Source organism: Pinus tabuliformis, chromosome 8 (genome assembly GCF_031772625.1).
Source record: "Pinus tabuliformis cultivar Carrire ecotype Pingquan chromosome 8, CPIR1, whole genome shotgun sequence".
NCBI classification, from domain to species: Eukaryota; Viridiplantae; Streptophyta; class Pinopsida; order Pinales; family Pinaceae; genus Pinus; species Pinus tabuliformis.
In genome coordinates this window covers 646,706,861-646,713,132 of record NC_142294.1, presented here as the reverse complement: position 1 = coordinate 646,713,132, position 6,272 = coordinate 646,706,861, and positions in this window count along the sequence as shown.

The following is a 6,272-nucleotide window of genomic DNA, read 5'->3' as shown; positions in this document are numbered from 1 at the left end:
AAAGGCCTCATCCTTAGCTTACAATTGGAGTAGAAATCTTTGTTTCTCCTCTTTCTCTTCTTGTAGGAGCATCTTCAATTCAACTTTCTCTTTTTGAAGATTCTGGTTGTTGTGCTTCAGTTCTTCTAGGGCCTCTTCCGTGGCTCACAACGGAAGCTACAATCGCTCCTTTTCCTCTATCTCTTTTTGTAGAGCTTCATACATTATTTCCACCTTTTGGGATTTAATTCTGAGCATGGTCTCGTAAATTTCTTTGTCATCCTCCATCGCTGCACGTTCCATTGTTCCTGCTCGCAATTCACATCCACGTAAAGACTACTCTAATACTAAACTTGATCCGATTTGACTCAACTGCCGGATTTAACCAAGATCTTTTGCTTTCGTGATGTGATTAGAATTCCATTTCAAAGAGCATAAAGGAACATGTATGCATGCTGTAAAGAAGAAGGAACATGACAAGAATTAGCAACATAAAACACAAGACATTGATAATGGAGTTCGTCCTAAAGGGACTACGTCTCCGGGCCCCGGTGTCAAGATGGTGTAGGCCGCTGCATTAAGTGCTGGAAAGAGTGATGATGTACATGCATGTGTTTTCTCTATCATATAAGGAATATGCCCTCACACAGGAGTGGCTCCAAGAGATGTTCCGTTGTAGGAACTCTCATTCAAAAAGGACTCCTATCAGCATGACATAATTTCACGTATGTTAATAATGAGCATCCCGCAAACATGGCATCAAAGGGATCTCAAATCAAACATACATGGCAACACATGAGTATCCTGTCAACCTGATGACAAAGGGATCTAAATCAAAACATGACAATAAGTACATCTCACATCAAGAACAAAATAAGGTCCCACATCAAACATCAAACAGGGATCTATACAGCATAATGCATCTCAAGAAAAGAGACAAAGAAGTACATGATCACACTGCATATACCTCACATCAAGGAATTATATGAAGAAGAGGATGATAAACTGCTGAATCTGGCTATACCATCAATCTCATGGCGTCGAATATCATGGAAATGACTGGTCGCACATTGAATGCTGACACCTACACTCCACTTTGAAAAGTGGCTAAAAAATGGAATGATCAAATGGAAAATCTGATTACACCATTAGATTCATGGCGTCGAATAGTGTAAAATCAACTGTCAAATTTCTGAATTCTGAGAAAGTGAAAATCTGGGGCTACAGGAATCTTTTAGATTCCCCTAGATTCCTCAAAGATTCCCTCCTCTAGGTCATCTCAAGATTCGCTTCTCAGATCAAAATTTTGTCTGTGCGATCATGTTCGTGTCGCCCAGAGGTGTAGGATCGACATAAAGTTTGTCCAATTTGGATACTGGAAAAAATTTGCCCTCTTGAAAATTGGGCTCAATCATGGTTCCGCCTGCCTCTGCTCCACGCTCATGGTTCCACCTGCAATTCATTAAAAAAAATCACCTCGAACTACGCGCTCTACCTCCGGTGCTTCTTCCTCCTATGCAAAATGAAAATCGGGTCTATATATGATTTCGTTGGTGGAGGATTCAATGAGGAGCACTGTGGGTCGATGGTTCTAAGGGCGGATGTTGTGGAACCGGGTCGGGTTCAAAACCTGCCCGCTCCAAAATAATCTGGATTATGTTAACAGTTACATTTTTTGTGGTACATTTTGGTTTGTCGTAATACCCTATTGGCGTGGAGTGGTTGGTGTATCCATTTTATATTTATACATGGATCATAGTTTTGGGGTTGGTGTGATACGGTGCGGTTTGGGTTGGGCAGCCCGTGGAGCGGGCGGACCATGTGGTCGGGCAGGTTCGATTCCCGCCGGCCCATAAATAACATATGTTATGTTTAGTGTGTTGCGGGGGCGTGGGCTGGGTCCATCGGAGGTGGCCCGACCACCCCCCTATATATAATGCAGTGATATGTGGAGTTGGGGTTGGCGGGGGTCATGGCCCGTGGGTGATTTTTAATTAAAATTTGTTATATTGTTGAGGTTTGGGAGGACGGTTGGCGGGGGTCATGACTCGCCACCTCAACATGTATTTTTTTTATATAATAAGGCCATTGTTTTGATTTTTTCTAATATGAGGGATATTAGACAAATTAAGTACCCAACAAATTTGCCCACTTCCAGGAGTTAGGTTTCATGCCCCAGGGTCAGTCAAATTGTAGGACACTTAAACCTGGCCCACATACCAACTTTGACTGGCTCTTTCTCCCTCATAGGAGCTTGGATTTGAGTGTCATTCGCACCATTGGAATTAGGGTGACGAGCACTTCGACCTGGTTCTGGTTTAGAAGCAATCTAACCAGTTTTAATTTTGACCCTTTCTTAGTCCTCTGGGACTTCTGCCTATTTCTAGAGCCACCTGGATCAATCATACCTACTGAGGAGCTTTTGGTCCTCCAAAAGCATGAAAAATAATCTACCAGTTCTTTGTAACCTATCTGCACTTACAAGTATCTGATATGTCACCCTTCCTTCTCCTTCACCTTTATCCTTCAGAGCCATAAGCAATGAGCCAACACATGCAACCTCTCCAACCTGCAGTACATTTTTTTGCAAATTACATGCTTGAATTACATGACCAACTAATGACCCAAGCATCCCATACTTGCCACGAGTTTATAACACATGCTCGGTGGTCAAGTTTACATCAAAATGGAAACAATACCCAGCTACGAAAACAAGGCCAACATATCATTGTTGCTTCAACAAGTGATGGAAAACACAACATCACTGCAACACATGATTTACAAAAATAAGGCCACAATATTGTTTCTTTAACAAGTGATGGAAACACAACATCACTTTCATAGTTTAAAATGCAACACAAAATAAGACTAGACATTATTGTTGCTTAACAAGTGATGGAAAACACATCATCACTTTTACATTTTAAAATGCAACACATGATTCAAAAAAAAAATAAGACCATGACATTCTATCACACCTAGATGAACCATTTCTCACTTATCAATGTGAATGGGTTGTTTCCTTGTGGCACATTCGCTAGTCAAACAACCTTTTCATCTGGTTCATGCATTGACACATTGTCTTTAAGGCACGGCTCTAGATGGAGCCTCCAACAAGTGGCACTTTGATGGCCACCTTTGTTCCAATGACTGCAATACATCTTCTTCCTCCAGATCTTCCTAACATGTTTCTTTACGTGCTGTTGAGAGGGTATTTCATGCCTCCTCCTTTTGTGTGCTGCTATTCTTTTCTAGCACTCAACAGATGTATGGTTATGTAATCCACAAAAGGTACATGTTTTTTGATGCCTTGATTTATGTCCATCATTAACAACATGATTATAATTGAAATGAACATTTGAATATCGACACTGGTTATACCTTTCCTTGTTGTCTCTTGTGTCATTATGGCAATGAGAGCTTGCCTCAACTCTTTCCCTGCAATGGACACTACCATGGGATGATGGAGACATATTCCCATCATTCTCTTTCCTCGATGATTTCGACAATGTCTCGGAAGCATCTGACACCTTCGAGCATTCTCCTTCGGTGTATCCCAAGCCTGCAAATCGATTTTTATGCATGACCTCCAATGGCTGAGTTATGCCTTGGTTATTAATACCAAGTTCTTCTCCTTCCTTGTAGCTCATCTTGGTAAGGAGCCTCATGTTTGTCCCTATAATTTGTATCTCCACATTTCCAACAGAAACCATACTATGTGAAGATGAAACTGAAGGGAAATCAACACCTTTTACCTCCACTGTTGATTTGGAAAGAACTGATGAGGGATTTTCATCATCTGTTGTTAGTGGTTCGTTCGCTGTCTCGGTGCATTCCCCAACTTCCTTTCTGACATACCAAGTCCTGCCTGACGGGGTAAGTCCTCTACTTTCATGGGGTTGACAATGCCTTGGCCATTAATGCCCAAGCCTTTTCCTTCATACCCCATTTTCTTCAACATTTTGGAGCCAATTCCTGTGGTATCATTTTCAAAAATAGTGAAATCATCATCAGGAAACATACATGAAGACAAAGAATTACTTTTTACCTCACATGGGTCATGCTGCAGCTTTTCCAAGGCCTCATCCTTAGCTTGCAGCTGGCGTAGCAATCTTTGTTTCTCCTCTTTCTCTTCTTGTGGGAGCATCTTCAATTCAACATTCTTTGTTTGAAGATTCTCGTTGTTGTCCTTCAATTCTTCTAGGGCCTCTTCCGTGGCTCGCAACTAAAGCTACAATCGCTCATTTTCCTCTATCTCTTTTTGTAGAGCTTCATACATTATTTCCACCTTTTGGGATTTAATTCTGAGAATGGTCTCATACATCGCTTTTTCATCCTCCATCGCTGCATGTTCCATTGTTCCTACTCGCAATTCACATCCACACAAAGACTGCTCTAATACGAAACTTGATCTGAGTTGACTGAACTCCCGGATTTAACCAAGATCTTTTGCTTTCGTGATGTGATTATAATTGCATTTAAAAGTGCATAAAGGAACATATATGCATGTTGTAAAGAAGAAGGAACATGACAAGAATCAGTAACATAAAATAGAAGACATTGATAACAGAGTTCATCCAGGAGGGACTATGTCTCCAGGGCCCAGTGCCAAGATGGTGTAGGTCGCTGCATTAAGTGTTGGAAAGAGTGATGATGTACATGCATGTGTTTTCTCTATCATACAAGGAATATGCCATCACACAGGAGTGGCTCCAAGAGATGTTCCGCTACAGGAACTTTCATTCAAAAAGGACTCCTATCAGCATGACATAATTTCACGTATGTTAATAATGAGCATCCCGCCAACATGGCATCAAAGGGATCTCAATTCAAACATACATGGCGACACATGATTATCTCGTCAACATGATGACAAGGGGATCTCAATCAAAACATGACAATAAGTACATCTCACATCAAGAACAAAACAAGATCCCACATCAAACATCAAATAGGAATCTATACAGCACAATGCATCTCAAGCAAAGAGACATTGATGTACATGATCACACTGCATATACCTCACATCAAGGAGTTATCTGAAGAAAAGGATGATAAACTGCTGAATCTGGCTATACCATCAATCTCATGGCATCGAATATCATGGAAATGACTACTCGCACATTGAATGTCAACCCCTACACTCCACTTTGAAAAGTGGCCGAAAAATGGAATGATCAAATGGAAAATCTAATTACACCATCACATTCGTGGCATCGAATAGTGTAAAATCGACTTTCAAATTTCTGAATTCTGAGAAAGTGAAAATCTGGGGCTACAAGAATCTTTTAGATTCCCCCTAGATTCCTCAAAGATTCCCTCCTTTGAGTCATCTGAATATATGCTTCTTAGATCAAAAGTCTGTCTGCGCCATAATGTTCGTGTCACTGAGAGGTGTAGGATCGACATAAATTTTGTCCAATTCGGACACTGAAAAAAATTGTCCCTCTTGAAAATTAGGCTCAATCATGGTTCCGCCTGCCTCTGCTCCACGCTCATGGTTCCACTTGCAATTCATTAAAAAAAATCACCTTGAACTCTGCGCTCTGCCTTCAGTGCTTCTCCCTCCTATGCAAAATGAAAATCGGGTCTATATATGATTTCATTAGCAGAGGATTCAATGAGGAGCACTGTGGGCCGATGGTTCTGAGGGCAGATGTTGTGGAGGCAGGTCGGGTTCAAACCCCACCCGCTCCAAAATAGTCCTTATTTTGTTAACAGTTACATTTTTTTGGGTGCTTTTTGGTTTGTCGTAACACCCAATTGGAGCGGAGTGGTTGGTGTATCCGTTTTATATTTAAACATGGATCGTAGTTTGGGGTTGGTGTCATACGATGCGGTTTGGGTTGGGCTGCCCGTGGAGTGGGCCAACCACGTGGCTGGGCAGGTTCGATTCCCGCTGGCCCATAAATAACATATGTTATGTTTAGTGTGTTGCGGGGGCGTGGGCTGGGTCCACCGAAGGTGACTCGCCTGCCCACATATATATAATGCAGTGATATATGGAGTTGGGGCCAGCGGGGGTCATCGCCCGTCGGCCATTTTTAATTAAAATTTGTTATATTGTTGCAGTTTGGGAGGACAGGTGGCGGGGGTCATGGACCGCCACCTCAACATGTATTTTTTATTTTATTTTATTTTTATAATCAGGCCATTGTTTTTATTTTTTCTAATATAAGGGATATTACACAAATTAAGTACCCAACAAATTCGCCAACTTTTGGGAGCTAGGTTTCATGCCCCGTGGTTGGTCAAATTGTAGGACATTTAAACCTGGCCCACAACCCAACTTT